At 45.7% G+C, this 20,745-nt stretch overlaps 1 pseudogene; it reads left to right on the top strand.

Annotated features, from left to right (window-relative positions):
* The first annotated feature begins 19,298 nt into the window (after positions 1-19,298).
* On the top strand, positions 19,299-19,574 carry LOC104405524 (annotated as a pseudogene).
* The last annotated feature ends 1,171 nt before the right edge of the window (positions 19,575-20,745 follow it).

A 20,745-nucleotide genomic window follows, 5' to 3' on the forward strand; every position in this document is an offset into this window, starting at 1 on the left:
TTCCTGACTGTCTGGGACCTCCCACTGCTATTGCCACAGGGAAATTTCAAAGTTTTGCCTAGACTGCTGGAAGTGCCAACAGGGAAAGCAAATATTTGTGTGTAAGACTTAACCCCAAAAAGATTAAGTGCAGATGGATGTCAATAGTGCCAGCAACCTGCGAGAGAAAGTGAACGACTAAAATTCAAACCAGATTAGAAACAAATCAGGGGGAAGGCTTTCTGCTTTCCCAAAGAAAGGCAGCACGAAGCCTAGTAAAGGGGAGCAGCTTGGGAGGTTACAAGGGTGAGCATGAAGTAGAGGGGGTGGAGAAATATCAGCATGAGGGATGCATCCTGGTGGGATGCTACATGGGATGACTTTGGAAACTGGGAAGTTGTCCTGGAGGCGATGAATATTTTGCACAGCCTTTATTTCCCGTGTCTTCAGCTCTGGAAGTTAATTGCTAGCCAGGGAAATGGTGATCTATGAGAAGAGGTTTGGTTTTGTGAAGCTTGGCTCACGTTCTGTGGGAGGAGAGCCATGCAGTTTGGAAAGAGTCCATCTCAGGAAAATCATAAGTGGTAGGGCTGTCTAGACTCGTCAGGAAAGCACGAGCAAATAACCAGAGGAAGATAGAAGAAGAAGAAAAGAAAGTGTGATTCCTTACCTAGAATTAAAGAAAGATATGAATGAGAAAACAAATCAAGGCTTCAAAGGATGCAAACAGAAGGTGCTTTTAACTGACTTTATTCTAATGCTGTGAACCCGGTTAACAAGGAGGGGAAATCAGACATGCCTGTCGTCGGGCTTACATGCCGCTGCTGGAAACGGGTGGGGAGATGTGTGATAGGAATGTTACAATTAATTATTGTAAATCTCTTCCTAACAGCCGTGTGGGCAGCGTGCAGGTGTGTGTGAGGCCCCTGGCAGCCTGACAAGAATGTAATGACTGGTTATGGAGTCAGCAATGGTATAGAAGCAAACGCTCTTTGGCGCTTCGTCGATCAGCAAAGTGCTAATTAGCCATTGCTAGAGGCCACTGTGTTTCTCCAGAGGGGAAAGTAGGACCTCCTTAAACACCTGGATGTGGTGTGGGTGGGAGCGTGACTTACCTGGGAGACTGCAATTACAGTGAGGATTTCCTGACTTGGAAATCAGAGCAGAAATGTTTTGCCTTAAATCTTTGGGTTTTGGCTTGCAACTGGAAACTGGTAGTAAAATACAACCATATAACCCAACTTGAACACAGGGTGTTTTTAAACTGGAGTAGATCATTGATCTTTGGTTTGCCAGGGGTCATGATGGACTCTCCATCACTGGAAAAGAGGTTGGATCTTTTTTCTGGGAATGATATCCACCTGCTGAAGTCATTTGGTGAGCATAAAGGATGACTTCCAAGAGTCTGGTACAGGAAGTCAGATCTAATCTAGTTTAGACAGAACTGGTTCTTGTTGCCCTCATTGCCGCATACTGGACCTGAACTTTCAACATATTATTTTCTAGTTTGGCTAACAGAAAATGTGGGAAACATCCTTAAGGATTTTTGTCCCTGTGAGGCATAGAAAACATTTTAAAACCATGATAACAAGAAAATCTCAACTCCAGGGGTGAACAAGAAGCAGCCCTGAAAGCAAGGTCAGAAGGTGTCCAAGGCACCATTTTACCAAGCTTGACTGCAGCTGAAAAGTCAGGGTGAGAAAAAGCACTGCTATGTCGAGGCTGTCTTCTAGAATCACTTCACAACAAGGGCCTTTTAAAGCTCCCCATCAAGTGCAATAAAACATGCTGCAGAACAGCTTTAAAAACAGGGAGAAAGCAATGACCTATACATCACCACAGCAGTGACAGCCCAGGAGTGCTTTGGTTCCTTTAAAAATGTGCACCCAGCCCTTTCTCACTCTTAGTGCTGTTTGCTGAAGTATTAAGGAAATGGGAAAGTGTCCAGAAAACTGGTTCAACTCAGCTGACACCATGCAGCTTAAGAAAGGAGCAGGAAGGAGATTGAGGTCTGCAGCACACCACTGACCTGCCACCAGCTTGGGGATGTGGTGATGGATCACACTGGTCTTGCCAGTGGAGCCCTGCGCTCGGAGGTGTCCAGCAGCTGTTGAAAGGGATTTGGAATAACATCAATAACATCTGCTCACAGCTGCTATGGGGGAATCTTTTGGGTGCTGATGGAAATAGGGAGATGGATTTTTGAGGTAGCCTTCAGGAAGCTTTTGACTCTGCTGGCTACAAGGAGGAAAAATGCCCTGTAAAACCACATTGCCCTTGAAGACATGGAAAATCTGTAACAGTGAATTGACTGTAATTTGCCAGAACTGAGCAGATCCGTGCCCTCTTCCTCTGAGCTTCAACAAGCCTCACAGATGCTGTGTGGTTATTATTCGTGAGCTGTAATGCCTATGGCTTAATGTGTAACACATGCACAGGACAAAGACAGCTCATCTGTGGTTGTCACAGACATGCTTTTTCATGGCCATTACTGGAACTTCATTGTTTCTTAACCAGGATTTTTAAAGTCATGGAGTCACAGAATGGTTTGGGTTGGAAAGGACTTGGGTTGGATCATCTAGTTCCAACCCCCTGCCATTGGCAGGGGTACCTCACACCAGACCATTTCACCCAAGACTCTGTCCAACCTGGCCTTGAACACTGCCAGGGATGGAGCGTTTACCACTTCTTTGGGCAACCTGTCCAAAGTCCAGGCAACACAAGTGTGTTACTATGCAAGATTCAAAACTCAGCTCAGAACTGATTAGATATAACTGCATATAACCCCTTCGTGTGATTTAACATCGAGGGGAGTTGTTCCTAGAAGATATTTACCTATCTTTTCAGGTAATGTAGAATTCATTACAGGATCCCTCCCTTTTCCTCTTCCTTTGTATGTGGATTTGTGTAGACCTCATGAACTATTAGTGATATCTACAAAAAAACCCAATAAATGAGTTTGATACCTCAAGCCACTTTCAGAATTTTTTGGATAAAAGTGGCTTTTTTACTTTAGGATATTGGTTTACTTTGATAAGCAGTAGAGGTGGAACACTGCTTTGTGAGCTCTTCTTCTACCACTGTCCAGAGTAGACTTATTGATGGGGTTGGCCAAAGAAAGAGGCAAAAGGCTGTCTTCTAAAACAAGGAGGAGCCTGAACTTTGGGGTTAAGCCCAATAATTGAATCAACTGGTGCCTTTGTTGGATTAGCTGTATAACTTTCTTGTTTCTTGATTATTGTTACATATGCATCAGTTCTAGTCTAATCTTCTGAAAAGGCCTTTGAATAATTAAGCTTTGAAATGCCTGAGAAATATTGCCTCAGCAATCAAAGGCATGCAAAAGGATGTGACAGGCATTTTTGATAGTGTCCACTAAATTTAAGTATTCAAATTAATGACCTAAGACATGAGTTTACACCTACTCAGCAATGACACCACTGACTTCAAAAGGAATGTGTAAGCTGACATGTAGCTCTTGGACAAATGGCAGTTTCTTTAGGTGCTATCAGATTATTTTTTATCTCCTTTTTGTCACCTTATTGAAATTGCTACCTGGTCTTGTAGACAACTCCTTTCCTTGAGTCTACAGCAAAGCATCTCCTCTGATCTGTCACTCTCCAGCCCCTCACATAAAGCAAAAGGTTGGGGCAAACTCTTTTTTTTTGGCGTTTTTTAGTAAATCTGGACATCTGTGGCTTTTACTAAATTTAATCCACCTCCACCCTCATGGTTGTTCTAGCTGTATCTGAGGGACTCACTTCAGAACTGGAGTATCAGAATGATTTTTAGCTGGCTTTAAGACATGGACAGTCACCAGCAGAGCTGGGAGGTAATATGGGAATCCTCATATCTACTGACTTCTTGCTGCTAGACTTCCGCCTTCCATCACACATGACTCTGAACCAATACCCCTGTTTCTTTGCCTCTATTTCATGTGTGGTATTTTGGGGAGAGCCAAGTTCAAGTGTAGCCAGTGCTGAGTTACAAGTGCAAACATACCATGAACGTCTGTCTTGCATTACGATCTTTCCAGAAGGCATTAAAACACAGCCAAGGTGGCTTCACAGGCTCCATGTTTTCCCGGCACTTGTTGGTTTAACTGTTCTTAAAAAATGTGGGAGTTTGGGAGAGCGTGGATGTCAGCACCAGTAAGGATTTGCAGCGTGTCAAGTAGAGGGAAATAGGCGGGTTGTTTTAGAGCCAAGCCAGCCCTTCTCTTTGCTTGAGCTTTCAAGTGAAACTTCAGGGAGAGAAATGTATTGAGCTCTGGTAGTAGATTGGTCTTTGGGGAGCTATTTCCAAGTTGCAATAGTATTACACAGTCCTGGAACAGCACTGCACGTTCATCACCACCTCCTGTCCTCAGCTGAGCTGCAAGGACCAGACCAGTGCCAAAAAATTCCAGAGCCTGGAGCTGGCCCATCAGGAAGGATGGGAGGCAAATGTGAAACCAGTTGCATTGCAGGCTATGCAGTGGTTGTATGGTCTGCTGTTTGAGGGTTTCTCAAGCCACAGAGCTCAGGCAAAACACCTGTGGAAACAGCAGCCGTATAGGCTTGTCAAGAAGATGTGCTAAATCACTGCAATCTCCTTCATGACAGGGAATGAGCCTGGTGAGTAGGAGACATGATTTTGCTTGGCAAATGTTGTTTCAGTTCACAGAGAGGTTTTGGTGCCCGGTGAGTACATTCCTCCCGGGGAAAACTCAGCCAGCTCCAGGTGCCTGTTTGTGTGCATCAACTCCATTGATGGTCCTTCATACACTTTCTGATCCTTTGTCCCTGTATATTTGCTCACCCCAAACGCATCTAGAGCTTCATTGTGCAGCTGTGTTCCTCTTGCTCCAACTGATTTGCTGACATGGATGTAACCAACATCCCCAGCCTTTTCACAATGTCTCGCCTGAGACTTTGAGTTTCAGGCACTCAAGTCTCACTGTGGGTTTCTGGCACATGTAGTTACTCACCTCTGCTGACTCTTTCCTCTTCAGTTTGAGCCAGTTCACAGGCAGCTGCTCCAGCCACCTTACTGCTCAGGCATGGGTCAGACCATTATCATTATGCTGGCTCTGGCATAGCAAATGTGGCAGAAGGGATGGAGGACTACAACATTGCACATGCTTAGTGAGGGATTTCTGTGTCTTTTGCCAGAAGACATGAGCATAACACGTTCCAGCTGACCAACATCAAACTTAATAGGCTCATCAGACAAGGAGCATCTTTAAGGTATCACATCAAGGCATTTGCTCTTAAGCTTCCAAAAAGCTTGATGCCTCAAGCAAAACTCAGCTTTATTTTGTCCGTGGTCAAGTGCAACCTCTTCCTTGCTCTCCATTTGCATCCAAAACATTTAAGAGACACAGGTTCATTAACACTTTCACCAGTTTTTAGTAAGCTGGGGCTGAGTTTCTGCTTTCTGATGGCTCTGCTTAGACTGACACATGTTCCTGCCCTTCTGTGCAGAAATGGATCTCCTCCTTTCCATTGAAAACCCCCGTGGTGCGGAGTCTCCTTTTATTTTGCACGTATGAGGAATTGCTCCATAAAAGTCACTGAGGAGGAGAGTTGGAATTATCTTCACATTGTATAGCTTGGCTAAAAAAATCTGGCTGCGAGCTAAAACTTGACACATAAATCTCAGCCAGGAAATAATTTAGTTTCTCTCCTTCCGTGAAAACAGCAAACAACTCCTCCCCCTCCCAAACACTTGCAAAGTTCTCAATGGTAAAAGGTTATTTTAGGAAGGAATTAAATAAACATTTAGTAAGTGGCAGGATCTCTAGGGTGGGGAGAACATGGAAGGAAAAAACACTCAAAATGTGCAATGTTTTACCATTTTTTTTATGCTTTTTCACTTGAAATGCCTCACAAATATCCCAAGGGAGCAGTGTAGATCACCAGTTTGATTGTCAAGCTCTGTACCTTGAAAAGACCTTGAAAAAGTCTTTTTGGACCTACATGATTCTATGATTCTATGAATTCAACACAGCACACACTGGAATCCCATGGACATTGCTCACGTGTCTAAGCCAAGGATTGACATAGCCAGGATTTTCCCCATGGACTTCAATGCCTTGATCTGTGACAAAGAAAGATCCAACTTTTAGATTACAAACTTTTCTTGGATAAACCCCTCATTGTTGTAAGCACAAGCAGTTATGTGCTCCAGTGCCAGGCAATTTATCCAGGATCCTTACAGGAAAATGTGTTTCCAGGTCACCAGAGAGAAGGCTGCAGTGGCAGGCAATGCCTAGCAGTACCACTCATGGAAAGATCTTGTTTCTGGGCTGATACTTTGACTGTGCACAGAGAAGCTCTGAGACCATTCTGCATGGAAATGAAGTATCTGGCCATAGGTCTTGGTTCCCTTGTTGGTCCTGTCCCCACACTATCCAAACTTTTAATATGGAACTTTCTGGTATGGACTATAATGGCTCAGAAAATTTTGCAAATCATAGTTGTCCTTTAATTCCCATTTTTGGAGACAGGGAATTGAAGCACAGAGAAATACTTCCCACTGGGACTACTTTTCCCCTGATTATTGACCTGCCTGTAGTGGAGACATCCAGTTCCTTTCCTCTGATTAGGACATTCATTTTACCGTCTCTCTTCGTTTAGGTGTGAAGTGCACATGTTGCTTAATGAGAACAAGCTGTTCAGATAACACAGCTCAAAATAATTGTGATTTTGCTCTTCCAAAATTACCATTGTCAAAAGACAAGGGAAGTGTCCTAGTTAAGGGACTGGACTGGAGGTCCTGGCTTCCTCGCCGTGGGTTTTGGGGTTTGATTGTCTTTTTTACATTTATTGCTATGATGTTAGGCAATTCTTGTGGGGTTGTATGGATGGTGCCTGGTGTCAGTCTGAAGGGGTCCTACAAGGATGCTTCAGAGGGACTCTTTATCAGGGACTGTAGTGATAGGACAGGAGGTAATGGGTTTAAACTTAAACAGGGGAAGTTCAGGATAGATATAAGGAAGAAGTTCTTCCCTGTGTGGGTGATGAGGTGCTGGGACAGGTTGCCCAACGAAGTTGTGAATGCTCCATCCATTCTGTGATTCTATGATACTGTGATTATTACTGCAGGAAGGCTGGGGCAATTCAGATTATCTGCTCTTTGGAGCTGTCCAGAGCCTGGCTTTTGCTATAGCTAAAGGGATGTAATACAAAGCTGGTGAAAGCATAGATAACTTGTGTCAGGGAAATGCGAGAAAAGCAAAATGAATATACACAGAAGAATTTTGGACTGATAGAGAAAATTAACATCATAATCAGATTTAAAGCCCTTGCGTGCACTCGCATATACAAACAGTAACACAGACTTACAGGAGATATACTTGCTACCTGTCCCTAAGCATTTTGCCAGGAACAATAGCAGATTTTACAGGTAAGTGAACATAACAGCAGGATTTTACAAGATTTTGCAAACCACAGGGCAGTTGTTCAGAAAAGAGTCAAAAACCATAGTAGTGCGTGATTGTATTGTAGCTCAGAGGTATCTCCATGTGCTCGCTGTGCAGTGGTGTGGTATTTGCTATGTAATTATCTTGCTCCAACACAGTTATTAACTTAGGATTTAACAGTTGAGAGCCACCATTGTAACATTAACCAGCAGTAGAGTGTGTGCTCTATAATTTAGATACTTGCAGGGAAGAGTTTACTACAGAACATCCATCAGTCCCATGGGCATTTTGTCCAGTTTAGCTGTGGCTGCAAACCTCCTTCTCCTGCAATTGGGCTGGAAAGAGGGCTCTAAGCTTGTGTGTATGAGAAGACCTGGCTCACCTTTACCTTTAGACCCTATTTTCCATGGACATTGTGACCAGTCCTGTGTGCAAAGCTTTTCTCTGTATAAGGCAGTAAGTTGCGCAGGATGTGATGGGAGTTTCTGGTGCTTCTGAGTCTATATGAAGTGCAGCAAAGCAGCAGGAAGAGACTTTGGCCATTAAACATGATGCAGGATTTCAAATATAACTCTGTATTTCACTGACCCAGAATTTCTACTGAGCATTGGAATCCTGGCTCAGGAACAGGACCCTACCTGAGGGATTGTACTCAAGTGAAACAGCAGCTTTTGATTCTATGGAAACAGCCATTAATGCCCTGAATGCTTGGGGCCATTTGAGCACAAGCAAGCAGGAGGGTGGTCCCCTAAATACCACGTCTCTGCACCTTGAAGACTGGTTATTTGCCAAACTCTGCCATGGTCAGAGTAGCCTGTTGCCCATTTATTGCATCCAGGGTGGTCTGGGGCCCTTTCAAGATTTACAGCCTACACGGTGGCTGGAGTTGTGGACAGGCTGCTCTGAGCTGCCTGGTGGGACAGGAATATCTGTGAGTAGCAGTGAGCTCCTGCAGCCAGATGTTAGTGCTTGGAGCTTGTTATTCAGAGCTGCTGCTTAGTCTGTTGGGCATTTTGCCTCTTTGGTTCCTGACATTAGCCAGAGAGTGCCTGCAGATCCCAAATGTTTGTTTTTCCAACCCTTTTGTCTTTGGTTTTTCAACCCCACAAAGCTTTTCCACTTCACCGCTGTGGCAACCTGTGGCACTTCCGTGCTTGAAAAAGGGCTGAACATGGTCCTCTGCTGTGCTTATGCCTGTTTGTCACTGCTTGCTCATTTACCTCTCCTGAGGCTGCTTCCGCTGGGCACAGCAAACAGCTTCTTGCTGAGGTCTCCTCTTTGCTCTGGGCTTGCAGAGCAGCTCAGGAGCAGATGTCCTTCATCAAACCCCTGTACTTCATCCAGTCTGATTTCACTGCCATAATTCAGAATCATAGAATGTTTGGGGTTGGAAGGGACCTCAAAGTTCATCCAGTTCCAACCCCCTACCACGGGCAGGGACACCTTCCACTAGAGCAGGTTGCTCCAAGCCCCTGTGTCCAACCTGGCCTTGGACACTGCCAGGGATGGGGCAGCCACAGCTTCTCTGGGCACCCTGTGCCAGCGCCTCAGCACCCTCACAGGGAAGAGCTTCTTCCTTATGTCTAACCTAAACCTCTCCTGTGTAAGTTTGAACCCATCACTCCTGTGTAAGCTTGAACCTTGTCCTACCACTACAGTCCCCGATGAAGAGTCTCTCTCCAGCACCCTTGTAGGCCCCCTTCAGACACTGGAAGCTGCTCTGAGGTCTCCACGCAGCTTCTCTTCTCCAGGGTGAACAGCCCCAACTTTCTCAGCCTGTCTCCATATGGCAGGTGCTTAAGCCCCCTGATCATCCTCATGGCCTCTTCTGGACTTGATCCAACAGCTCCATGTCCTTATGCTGAAGACACCAGAGCTGTAAGCAGTAGTCCAAGTGGGGTCTTACAAGAGCAGAGAGCAAACCCTAAAGGTTTCACAGTCCCTTATTACTTGCAGGGAAAGGCTTCACTAGAACCTCTGCCATGGCAGGGGTGTCTCCAGCTGTGTGCATAAGCACGGTGTCGCAGTTGTTTCCATACGACTCAGCTCTGTTTGAGTGCCTGCTCCCTGCTTTAAATTAGTTTCTCTGACTCATCCTCCAGAGGAATTTTTGTCTCTCCATTGACAGTAGAAAGACCCCAGAAAGCCAGTGTTTCCTACACAGGATCTAGGTTAGATACGTTAAGCAGGGTGGTGCAAAGACAACCCTAAGAGACCACTAAGCACAGATAAATACAGGTCTGCATATGTCCTTTTCACTCCCCCTGCTTTTCTGCAGCTAAGTGGACTTGGCAAATGAGGTAAAATGGCTCCAGCAGTTCCTGTGGATGCTCAAGAGGGATGTAGACACCTCAGTGGCACTGGAGGACAGCAGGTTGCCCCAGGGCACCCTCAGTTGCTCTTTGAACTCCAGAAGCTGTGCACAGCAGCAGTGCATGCCCAGGGCTTCCAGCCGAGCCTGCACCTATGTGTTTGGAAGAGGCAGCGGCCCTGCGCCAGCCTATGTGAAGTATGAAGCCAAGACATCCAGAGTGGAGGGATTTATAGGGGAACATGACTTTTATAGATGTTGCGTTAACTTTAAACATTTGCCTTTCTCAGCATGGGTTCTCCTCTTAGGCATAAAACTTCCCCTAGGTATGATATATTTGCTGGGGAAGAGACATAGACTCCACTTAAGGCAAAATGTCCCTGTTTCTCTGCTGTCTTGAGAGGCAGCTTTTAATGCATTGCAGTCACACTGTGGCCATTTGCCAATAAAAAATCAGCCTGCTGGGATTTGCTCTGCTTTTCTCTTTCCTCATCTTGACTTAGAGATGACAGAGAAGCAAAGGCTTTTTTATATTATATATAAACCATATTTTATTTTATATTTACTAATCTCAGTCCCTCCATTCCCTTCCCTTCCTGGCAAGGTAGATGTGGGCACTGAGCACTTGCTGTAGAGCATTCAGGCCTGGCATTGCTTTGCCAGCAGTAGGTTTTGAATTTGTTAAGCTCTTAATCAATCTTGTTTCCCTTTTTCCATGTGCCCCCCATCCTTCCACAGCCCACGTCTCCCACCTAGTACTTTTTTACCCCTAACAGCTATGTTTAATCCAAACCTCAGTTTGCAGACATCCATACAGCACCTGTCACACTAACGCATCAAATACCTCTGTTAGGAACCCCAGAGAACTCCTACGAGTTGTAATACGTTAGTCTGGAGTAAACCATACTGAAACACCCCAAAACAGGTATAACCCTGGTTTAAACTAATATTATCCTCACACAAATTACTATTGTTAAAGAAAAATACTTTTCATCATCAGCTGACGCTGCTTTTAAGCTTCAGCTGCATCTGGGGATGGTGTATTTGAATATATCATACTTCCCTCGCTGCCACCCTGCTATAGGGTGTATCCTTTCTATTAACCAGGACCATTAAATTAAATGAAGGTTCAGGGAGGTGTTGTAATATAAAGTAGAGGTCAGCTCATTCAGAAGTCTACACTGACATTTCGATAAATAGCAGCAAAGCTTAAGATGCTGTGCTGTTCTGATCAGGAATTTCTCATTTCCCTGTGTTCCCACCAGTGAGAGGGAAGGACACAAGAACACAATACACTCTGTTTCTAGGTCTTGCTGGTTTTATCCCTTTCTTGGTATTTAATTAATTTGCTGTGTGTTTGTGTGGGGGGAATGGTGACCTAATCCTATTGAAATACAAGCCAAGTAAAACAAGTTCAGCTTGGAGACGCGGTCACACAGCAACTCTGGGTTGGAGTACAATACACTTGAGGTAAGGTATATTGGCAAAGTAATTTAAGGCATATCAGACCTAATTAGTTTTATTGTGATAATAACAACACTAGGTGGGGGAAAAGCTGAGCTGGAAATTAAAGTGGATAGCAAGTTTTGGAAAGTTCGGTAGCTGTGGAAATGGAAACTTTTTGTACACGTTATAGAAGAAAAGCCTCTTACAGAGACTTTTAAAGCCCAGCTGAAGCTGCATCCCTAGCTCTGGGACCAAAATGAAACGGGGGGGAAAAAAAGGAAAAGCAAAACCAGTAAGTCAGCAACTCAGTCATTTTCAGCATTCAGGCAGAGCAAAATGCAGAAATCTGTGAAGCCTGTCTTGTAAGGTAGACTTAAAACTTACATTAGTTCTCAGCACCTAAATTGCTTCTAGCAACAGAGGATTTTGGTTTTCTCTACTGAAAACATTTTCCTTTAAGCTCAGCATAGTTGAGCTGGGTAGTGCACTTTAACTTTCAGTGTCATTTGCCTTAATCTTAATCCACCTGCACCGTGTACTCTCCTGGAACAGGACAGAGGTGTACCAAGAATGTCTTCTATCTATGCATGGTACCTAGAAGGAACTAGAGCAGATGCTGCATTGCCTTGGATTGTATTTGCAATCTGTATCTTGGAGATAGCTATGTTGCAAAGTCCACAAGGTATCTGCCCTTGCAGTGAGCTCTGTACATCCCCTGTAGCAGGGGAGGAGAGCCAGGAGCAGTGTGTCCTGGCTGCTGTCCCTGCTTTTGCCTGCTATGGAGGCACGTGCTGCCCCATGGTTCATTTTTGCACTGCCCACCTTGAGATGGAGGGAATCAGAGGGGGGTGACGTGGGTCTCAGCAAAGAGACTGGTGGGGTGGCACTGCCTGTCCCTGAGGACTAAACCCCCTGGGATGTCTGTAAGACCATCTGCTTCCCACCAGCTCTGACCCATCTCAAAGGGTAAACACTTCCCCAGTGGTGCTGAAGGCTGGGAAGCTCTTGGGAATGAAGAAAGCACAAGGTATGGGGCTGGTGGGGCTGAGCACCGAGCCCAATGCTCCATGGCTGCAGCCAGGCGAGGAGGACGGCTGCTCCTGCTAAACCACTTAGACACGAGACTTGACTGCTGCTCCCCTCCCAGATCCATCACCACATTCCTGTGGCATCTTGGGCGAATCGCTCGGAGGAACGTTTTCAAAGGAAACAAGGCGAGAGCAGAGCTCCTCCGCCTCGGAGTGACGGGAAAAGCAGCCGGCTGGCTATTGGTGTGCCTCCCTTGCTGCCTGCATGGTCAGCGAGGAGTGGAAAGGGACTTGGAGGTGCCCCAGAGTGAGGTTCTACCCTCTTGATTTATTTTTCTCTTCCTGGAGACCTTCTGTCTCCCACTGCCTGGGCAGGGAGTTTAGGGATTTACTGTCAGGACTGACTTATCTGCTCTCTTGGCACAAGTGAGGTGCCTGTGGTAAGCAGCCTGGCTCATATCCTACACCTTTTGTTTTTCCTCTTTCCCGTCTTCTTGATGAGTGTGGTTTCTATTCTCGTTACACCGTCGCCTATGGAATAAGGTGTTGATCCCTTCCTGGGTAATGGCAGGACCCGTCCAAGTGCAGTGAAGACACATTTCCAGCTCCATCCCCAGTCTTGGCAGAGAGGATTGTCTGTGACTGTCCCCTGGTATCTTTGCACCCCCCTGCTCAGCAGCATTTCAAAGTGTCTGGGGAAACCAATGTCCAAGGACATGCTCTAGACATGGTTTGGGGCCCAGGAACCTCTCTCTAGATACATCCATGGTTTCAGCAGCCCTCAAGTGCCTCCTAATCCTGTGTTCTCTAAAAGTACCCCCAGCCTGGGAGCAGGGCTGCAAGGGCTGGGGGTTCAAAGGCAAAGGGTAGGGTTTTGAAATAGGTGCCTGCAAGACCCACTGCAGATGAAAGCCACCAGCAATTCAGACACCTTGTGAGAGAGGAAGGTCTGGGTTTGCAAAGCACTTAATCACAGGGGAATAGATTTTCCTTAAAAAAATCTGTTGTTCAGCTTAAGATCGTCATCTAAACGAAGAATAGGTTGTGTTTTTCCTTGCGAGCAACTCCCTGTGAGTAAACCATCCTCTGTGCTGAGCTGGTGTCTTGGTGGAACTGCTGGCACTCAGGCCTTATGTCACAGCTTGTAAACACCGTTCACATCTTCCAGGTACATGGGCCCTTCTAAGCTACTTCTAAGCCAAGCATCACCTAAGAGACCTGCCAAAAGGCTGTCCAAGAGCTGCCCCTGGCAAGCCCTCCAACAGTACTTGGGATGGTTTTCCACCAAGCAGTGTTTTGATGTAGACTGGCACAAACAAGGCTGTTTTTAAATACTCATGATTGCCCATGGACATGGATTTGGGTCTGTTTCCATAGCAAGGCACCTCAAACTCTACGAACCCTACCTGTATGCTGCCCTTGCAGCCTGCCCCAGGTAGATAGAGAAGCCAGCTGACATTTAGTGGGACTTGGAGTGGGATCCATCTCAGTCTGAACTATCTAGGCAGTAGAGAGGGGTCCCCAAAAGTGGACCACCTGAGGCAGGTGTCTAAGGAAGGCAAGAAGTCTCCCCTTGGATGTGCCCATTCCTCTCCAGTGATGGTTGGGAAAGGTGAGATGACTTGCCTTGACTGGCTGCATCTTAGGAGTTTAAAGTGAAACTCTGCTTTAAGAGAGCAGTGAAATGGGAAGAAAAGCACCACTCACAGTGCTGAGACACCCTGGGGTGGTGAGGCCTGGCAGAGGCTTCCTGCAGGCAATGCTTTATACCCCAGTGAAATCCCCGTCTCTAGTACTTCAAATGAAGTGGAGACTTGGGCCACAAGCCTTACACCTCCCGTGGCAGATGCTGACCCAGCATTCAGTAAGGTAAGGTGAGAACAGCCACAGTAATTTCTTTCTCCATCCATTCTTATGTGTCTTGGTGATTCATAGGAGGTCCCAGCGTGAAAGCCCAGCTCATCTCCATTAATGCCAGTGATGCTGGATCTGGCCTTGGGACCCCAATTTGGTACCTCTGAAAGGTGCAGTCTTGCAGCAAGCAGAGGTGGTTTAACCCAGCACTGCCGTGCCCCCACCACTTGCCCCAAGAGGATGGTTTAACAGTGCTGACAGGGGCTTTTCCACACTTCAACAGGAGCGTTAGTCTTGGCTGAAAGGTTCCAATAACTGGAGTTTAAGTCACTCCGTCCCAAACCCAATGCCCTTCGCTGCCAGACTCCTCCTGCTATCCTTTGCCACACTGTCCATCTTTCTATCCAACGTGCTCACTCCCATGTAGGCTGCCCAAAGGGGCTGAACAAAAGCAGAAGGTGATGTTCAGGGTCTGAAATGTGGCCATGGCAAGGCAGGGCTCAAAGGGGACCTCCCTGGCCAGAAGAGGTGAAGACTGTCTGTGGGAGCAGTACTGTATCTTTATAAGCCCTTCCCCTTCCTAACAGCACAGAGGGGTCAGGGAAATGAATCCTGGTGGGGCTACAGAAAAATAAAGAGCTATGTTTGGCTACTGAGCCCCTTGAGAGAGAGTGCTGAAACACATAGAGCTGGAGGTGTGTGCTTCATGCTGCATGAGGTTTTGGTTTAAGATGTTTTATATAACTTGAAAAGCACTAAAGCACAGGTCAACATGCAGCAAATGCAGCTTTTACCTTCCCTGCAGAGCAGATTTATAGCAGGGAAAGGCAAGAGGAGGGCGGTGTGGGGTTGGGTGAGCTCGCTGGGGTGCAGTGCAGAGGAGGCTCAGCAGCAGAGCAGGAGCTGTGCTTCCCTATCTGCAGTGCTTGGTCTGTGTTTCCAGTCTCACTTCCTCCACCCAATAGGTTGTGCAGGGGTAATGCTCAGTCTGGGGTGTTGAAGGAGTATCCTGGCTAGGCACTGCTCCAGTGCAGGGGTCAGGAGGAAGATTTGAGGGCAAGAAACCAGTGACCCATGCCCAGGTCTTCTAAACCCATGTCATATCCATGCACAGATCAGTCTTACTGTCACACATTTAAAGATATTCCTACAGTCATCTTGCCTGATGACATCCTATATCTAAAGGTCTAAAAAGACCCTCTGATGTGAGAGATATTTTAAAGATACCTGAAGTGAAAGACTTTTAGATCGTGGAGCTCCAGTGCTTTTTATCAGTGCTGCCCCAAGGGAGCTTGCATGAGGAGCCAGCAAGAATTCAACTCCTCTCCCTTCGGTAGATGAAAGGCAAGACTTAGGTGCCACTGCTGGGTTCTGTGTGATTTGAGCTCTGTAACACTAACTTCAGCTATTTAAGGACAATTGGTGGTGGATGAACACTGCCTTCATGCCTTTCCTAGCCACTGTCCCATTCAAATGAAGCATATAGAAGGCAGATATGCATGTCTGTCAATCAGACAAATGTATAGATACGTCAGTTCAGGGTGTTTGGAAAAGGGCTCACGTGCCTGTAATGTGATGCTCCAAAAATCAGTTTTATTTGTTACAGTGCTGATTTGTTTGGCAGATGGACAGGTTTTGTAAATCATCTAGATGTGGTGAAGCTCAAAACAGGGGATATTTGTGACAGGATGTTTCAGACAAATACTCAAATCTATTTAATTTGTAGCTTCACAGCTGTAGGCTGTCTGGGATAATTCTAAGGCTCTCTGTGTTTCTTGTGCCACCTTTCCTGTGACATTTCCCAACACTGCTCCGAACTCCAGTTAACCATTGCTGAGGAGGCCTTGCTAATAAAAACTGTGGAACAAGCAGATGTGCAGAGAGAGAGCTCCACAACAAACTCTTCTGAACTAGAGAATGTAACTTAAAGGTAGCTTAGAAGAATAACCCACAAGTTTTTCTCAGGAGCTATTTCCTGGTCCTTCTCTTTGTTTCTCAGGTCTGAGGGCATGTGTGCCATTGCTTAACTGCTGCTGTTGATACCTTGAGGGAATAGGAGTTGTGAGCTATCCATCCTTTCCTTCAGCGCCACTAATTGGAACTGGCTCCTCGGTGACTTACCTTGCTGGATGGAGATTTCATTGTCCCTTACACATTGCACAAACAGCCCCACCACTACCACCTTCCAGTGTACCTGTCATGGCAAGCTGTGATGGGGAATAGCAGCACAGGCCAGTGCCAGAAATCCCTTTGGGGTAAGGTTTGATCCGGATGATCATCAGTGCAAACTGTGCGTGACAGCAGCCAAAATGCGGTGTGAAATTCTTTTCTGTAGATAGGCTCCATAGGAAACATTGTGCAATGCCAGGATATCTCATCTGGCTGTAAACAACAAGTATTCAAATACATCATGGACCGAAGGCTGGTTAACTTCTCACCTATGTGTTCAGCAGCTGGATTAGTTAAACTGGCTGTGCTGAGCACAGTTCTCAGCACCTTGGTTGCACCCATGTGAACCGCAGCCGTAGCAGTAACGGCAAGGGTAGGACAGCACTCACATTTGAACACCATCCCCACTGCAGAGCCCCGTGACAACTGCTGTTTGTAACCAGCCAGGGAGAATGTGAAGACTCCACCTTGTTATTTTTCCCTGTGTAGAAAGAGCAAAGAGTTTGTTTTTCAGCTGGTAGTCCTGCGATTGCAGGCAGGCATCCAAGTGTCAAGCTGGGCTCTTCCTATCACCTACCCTGTTGGTAAACAAAGCTGTGCCTATCCAGCAGTATCTCAGTGTTTTATAACTGTGTTGTTTCAGTGATCTCCCTGGATATATCCAGATAATTTAAGCACTAAATGGTGGGTTTCAGATGGAAAGGGAGTGCAAATGATCTGGCTAGCTGTTGACAGTATTTGGGAAGTTTCTGAGTGGCTCTGTAGAGCTGGACTACCTCTGCTGACAGAGGATCAACCTCAGAAAGTTTAGAAGTGCCTCTGGGATGAGGCTAATGCCATCCCTGGTGTCTGATACCAGACATTACCATTTCCCCACCAGTCAGCCCAGACAGATGAGATACGGTCGGGTTCACACAGCCTCACACATCAGCTGCATGAATTGTTTGTTCCTCTACGTTGGACTCTATCATATCCCATGCCTACCACTGCATCGATGGAAAAGGCAAGAAATCCCTCATGAAGTAGAGTTTCCACCTCCTGCCTTCCCAACAAATGTCTTTTCCTAACTCAGTGCTCTCCTTTGCAGGGATTTAAGTTCAAGAAGTGTTCTGCTTGAAGTTTTGCAAGGGTTTGGCAAACACAAAAGCCAAGATGTGCTGGCTGTTTTCAAACAGCACTTGGAATGAGCTGGGATCAAAACCAAACTCCCTCCTCTTCAGTGCACTTTCTGGCCCTCTATCTGTGAGCTCCCAGTCTCCCTTGTATGTATTTATAAAAGAACCCTCATGAGAGGATGGTCAGAGCAAGCATTTGCCTTTTAGCAAAGTCCTGCAGTGCTTTTGCACCAGAAACAAGGGCTTATGGGGACTGGAACCAGTTGCTGTGTTTGTGTTGACTGGACAGGGTTTTCAGCTGCTGGGGGTTTCCAAAGCAAATGAAATGTTATTCATCAAAGCGGGCTCCCTCCCCTACTTTCAGTCGTTGAAAATACTACAAAGTAAGATGGAAAGAAACATGTAATCCTTCATCATCACAGTGAGGATTTACTTGTTTATTTAGATTCCCTGTCTGTTCCAAATGTTCTGCCAGAGAAAGCCCATCCAGGCTCCAGGAGTGCTTGACACACATAAAGAAAATAATCTAGATGTATATAGGAGATAAATGCAGCAGAAGACTCTGCCTTTCCTCACAGAGTACTAGTGCAGGAATGAGCTGAAAGACCCATTTACACAATAAAGTATCTCAGGATGCTTTTTGTAGAAAAAGAAGGAAGGAGGCACATCACCCCAGGCAGAAATAATGATGGTGGCTCCTATAGATCAGAACCTTAATGGTGGGGCTGTCCCTGAGCCCCAGGTGCCTTCTCTTTTCCTGCTCGTAAAATGCCACCCATGGAACTTGGTGCCTTTGTAGCCAGTGAAAAGAGAGAATTGTGTTCAGATTCCCACTTGATTCCACCCACTTGAAGGGTGACTCCCCCTGCAGACGTTATGGGGGAAACCAAAAGGGAAGAGCCCAGACACAATTCTCACTTTTAGCTGTCTAAGAGAAGGCAGCTGAATCCCGTCCCACGTGTCATTGTGCATCAGGAGCACAACTCCTTTGCACTGAAACTAGCCAGCAGCCTTTGTAGCTGGTGTTTCTCATCCCATTCCTATTGCTGCACCTACAAATGGGAAGCAAGTCAGAAACAGGAGACTGTAAACATGGTAATCACATGTAGCTGAGATAGACCTCTAGGATGAGGTAGTAGAGGAAGAACAATTGTCAAACAGATGTTTTACATCTGGACCATCATCCAATGCAGTGAATTTGAAGATGCCCTTTGAGCTGCTCTTCTGGTGATGCCTTGGGTGCAGCAGCTTTGAAGCTGGCTCGTTTTTTTCTTGCCTACCTAAGAGCCAAAGGCATGAGTGGACACCAAGAGCCTGATGTCCCTTCTGGGGGCAATATTGCAATACGTTGGTAGGGGGCAGAATGAGACAGGTGATTTTCAGCCAATGACCCCCCAAAAAACCACTTCTGTTAAAAGTTATGGCATCTTGAATGCTCCCAGAGACTGCTGAGATTTTACCCTTTAGGGTTTTGTCTGAAAGAAGCCCATAAAATGAGATATTTAAGACAACTCAGTTCTTGAAAAAGCAGAGCCAACCAGACTGTGTTTTGCAGGTGCTGTCCTTATTTCCCATATTGACATAAAGAACAAAGGGCAGGCTTACATCAAACCCTGGAGTTTTCGAAGGGCTGCTAAGCCGACTCAAATCTAGAGTTTTCCTAAAGTGACACTCCTTGGCCTAAACACATTTCATACCACAAATAGGGCAGCTTTCCTCTGTAAGTTCAATGTAGCTTCAGTGGTCTGTCAAAACAGTTCATATAAGTAATCATGAATCACTAGTGCCATTAAGATCTGCAATAGTTGGTGTTTTATGAATACAGAAGTGAAAGAGAGGATTTTATTTAAAAAGGTATAAAAATAGTGTAGAACTTCCAAAAAAAGCATCCTGCTTCTGTAGAGCTGTGGGGTGTTTCAAGGAACCCCTTGCTTTAATAAGCTTTTGTGTGAAGCTCACTCGGTTTTGTGTTGTTTCTGCTGTCCCCTCAGCTCATGTGCTCCTCGGTGCAGAAAGCCCTGTTTGAGGAGGAGGACAGGGTGAAGAAGCTGCAGCAGAAAGTGGCAACGCTGGAGAAGAGGAACAAGCAGCTGAGGGATCGGGTGAAGAAAGTCAAGAGGTCTCTCCGACAAGCCAGGAAAAACACCAGGCACATGGAGCAGATGAACCGAAAGCTCAGCGAGAAACTGTCCTCTGCTGGTGGACAAATCCCCTATATTAACTCTTTGAAGCAGGAGAACTCTCATGCTACCTACCTTAAAGTATAAAGCAAGAATAAGTGCTCAGGCCAATGGTAATGGTGAATTTTGCCTGCATTAGATCAGGATCTGGCCCTCACACCTTGTCTACACTGCTTCAAACCTTGCATGGAAAACAAATCTGAACTTGCTTTAGACACAGAGCTAGATTAAACAGGAATGCAAACTGGATTTGGCTGTATGTTGAAGGCACAGCCCAAACCCCACATCCTTGCTGTCCTCAGTGGACCAGACAGTAACCTGTGCTTCTCCACCGTCACCCCCTTCCACCTCTGTCACCAGATTCAGGTTGTCTTTGATGAAAGTGGCAGTTCAGCCCCGTGGGCCATTGCAAGCACTCCATTTGCAGGAGCTCTTCTTGCCAACTCCTCACATGGGCTGGGCAAGCAAGGCCTGGGGATATATGGAGACAGATGCTGTGGGAAGAATGCAGGCATGAATGCTCTTTGCTCCATCATCATGCCCAAGGTCTAAACGTCGCTTAAGTTTGACTGAATTCTATATTCAGTGTCTGAGCAAAGGCTATGGCCAGGATACAGTCAATTTGGGCCCCTCGTCAATATGAACTATAGATGTGCCCAAATTGTCTTAAGATTGTTTCTAAATGTCCCTAAATATTCTAAATAAAAATATCTAGTGTTTTTTATTTTACCAGGAAGTGCCTCAAGGGTCTCAGTAACTCCCTCAGGTGCCTTTATCATTGCCCAGGCAACAAGGGTTGGAAACACATCATTTTGGTGTTGTATCTAGGACCTAATCCAGCTGAACAGTCAGGAATGGACTTAGCCTGACTATTAGTGGGTGTGGGATCAGGCCCAGTAGGCAGTTTCAGGTCCCATTTTCAAGCAGGTTTCATTTAGAGTGTGGTCAAGGCTTCAAGTTTTGTAATCACTGTTTGAGGTATAATGGAGGTTGCTGGGCAGCCTCACTTAGTTACACTTAGATACTGTAGAGACCACATCAATATCAACAGGGCATTAAAAATTAAGGTAGTTTATATATGTATATATTTTAAAAACCTATAGAAAATATTTTTATTACACATTTGATATAGTCTAATTTCTTAAAATATGAAGTAAATCCCATTTCTTGGTTATCTCATTAAAACAGAAGTCCATCATGCCCTTTATTCAACATTTACAAACTGACTTGTGCTCAAGTAGCATAGGTTAAGGAATCA

This window comes from Nestor notabilis, unplaced genomic scaffold, assembly GCF_000696875.1.
Source record: "Nestor notabilis isolate BGI_N333 unplaced genomic scaffold, ASM69687v1 scaffold9255, whole genome shotgun sequence".
Classification (NCBI taxonomy): domain Eukaryota; kingdom Metazoa; phylum Chordata; class Aves; order Psittaciformes; family Psittacidae; genus Nestor; species Nestor notabilis.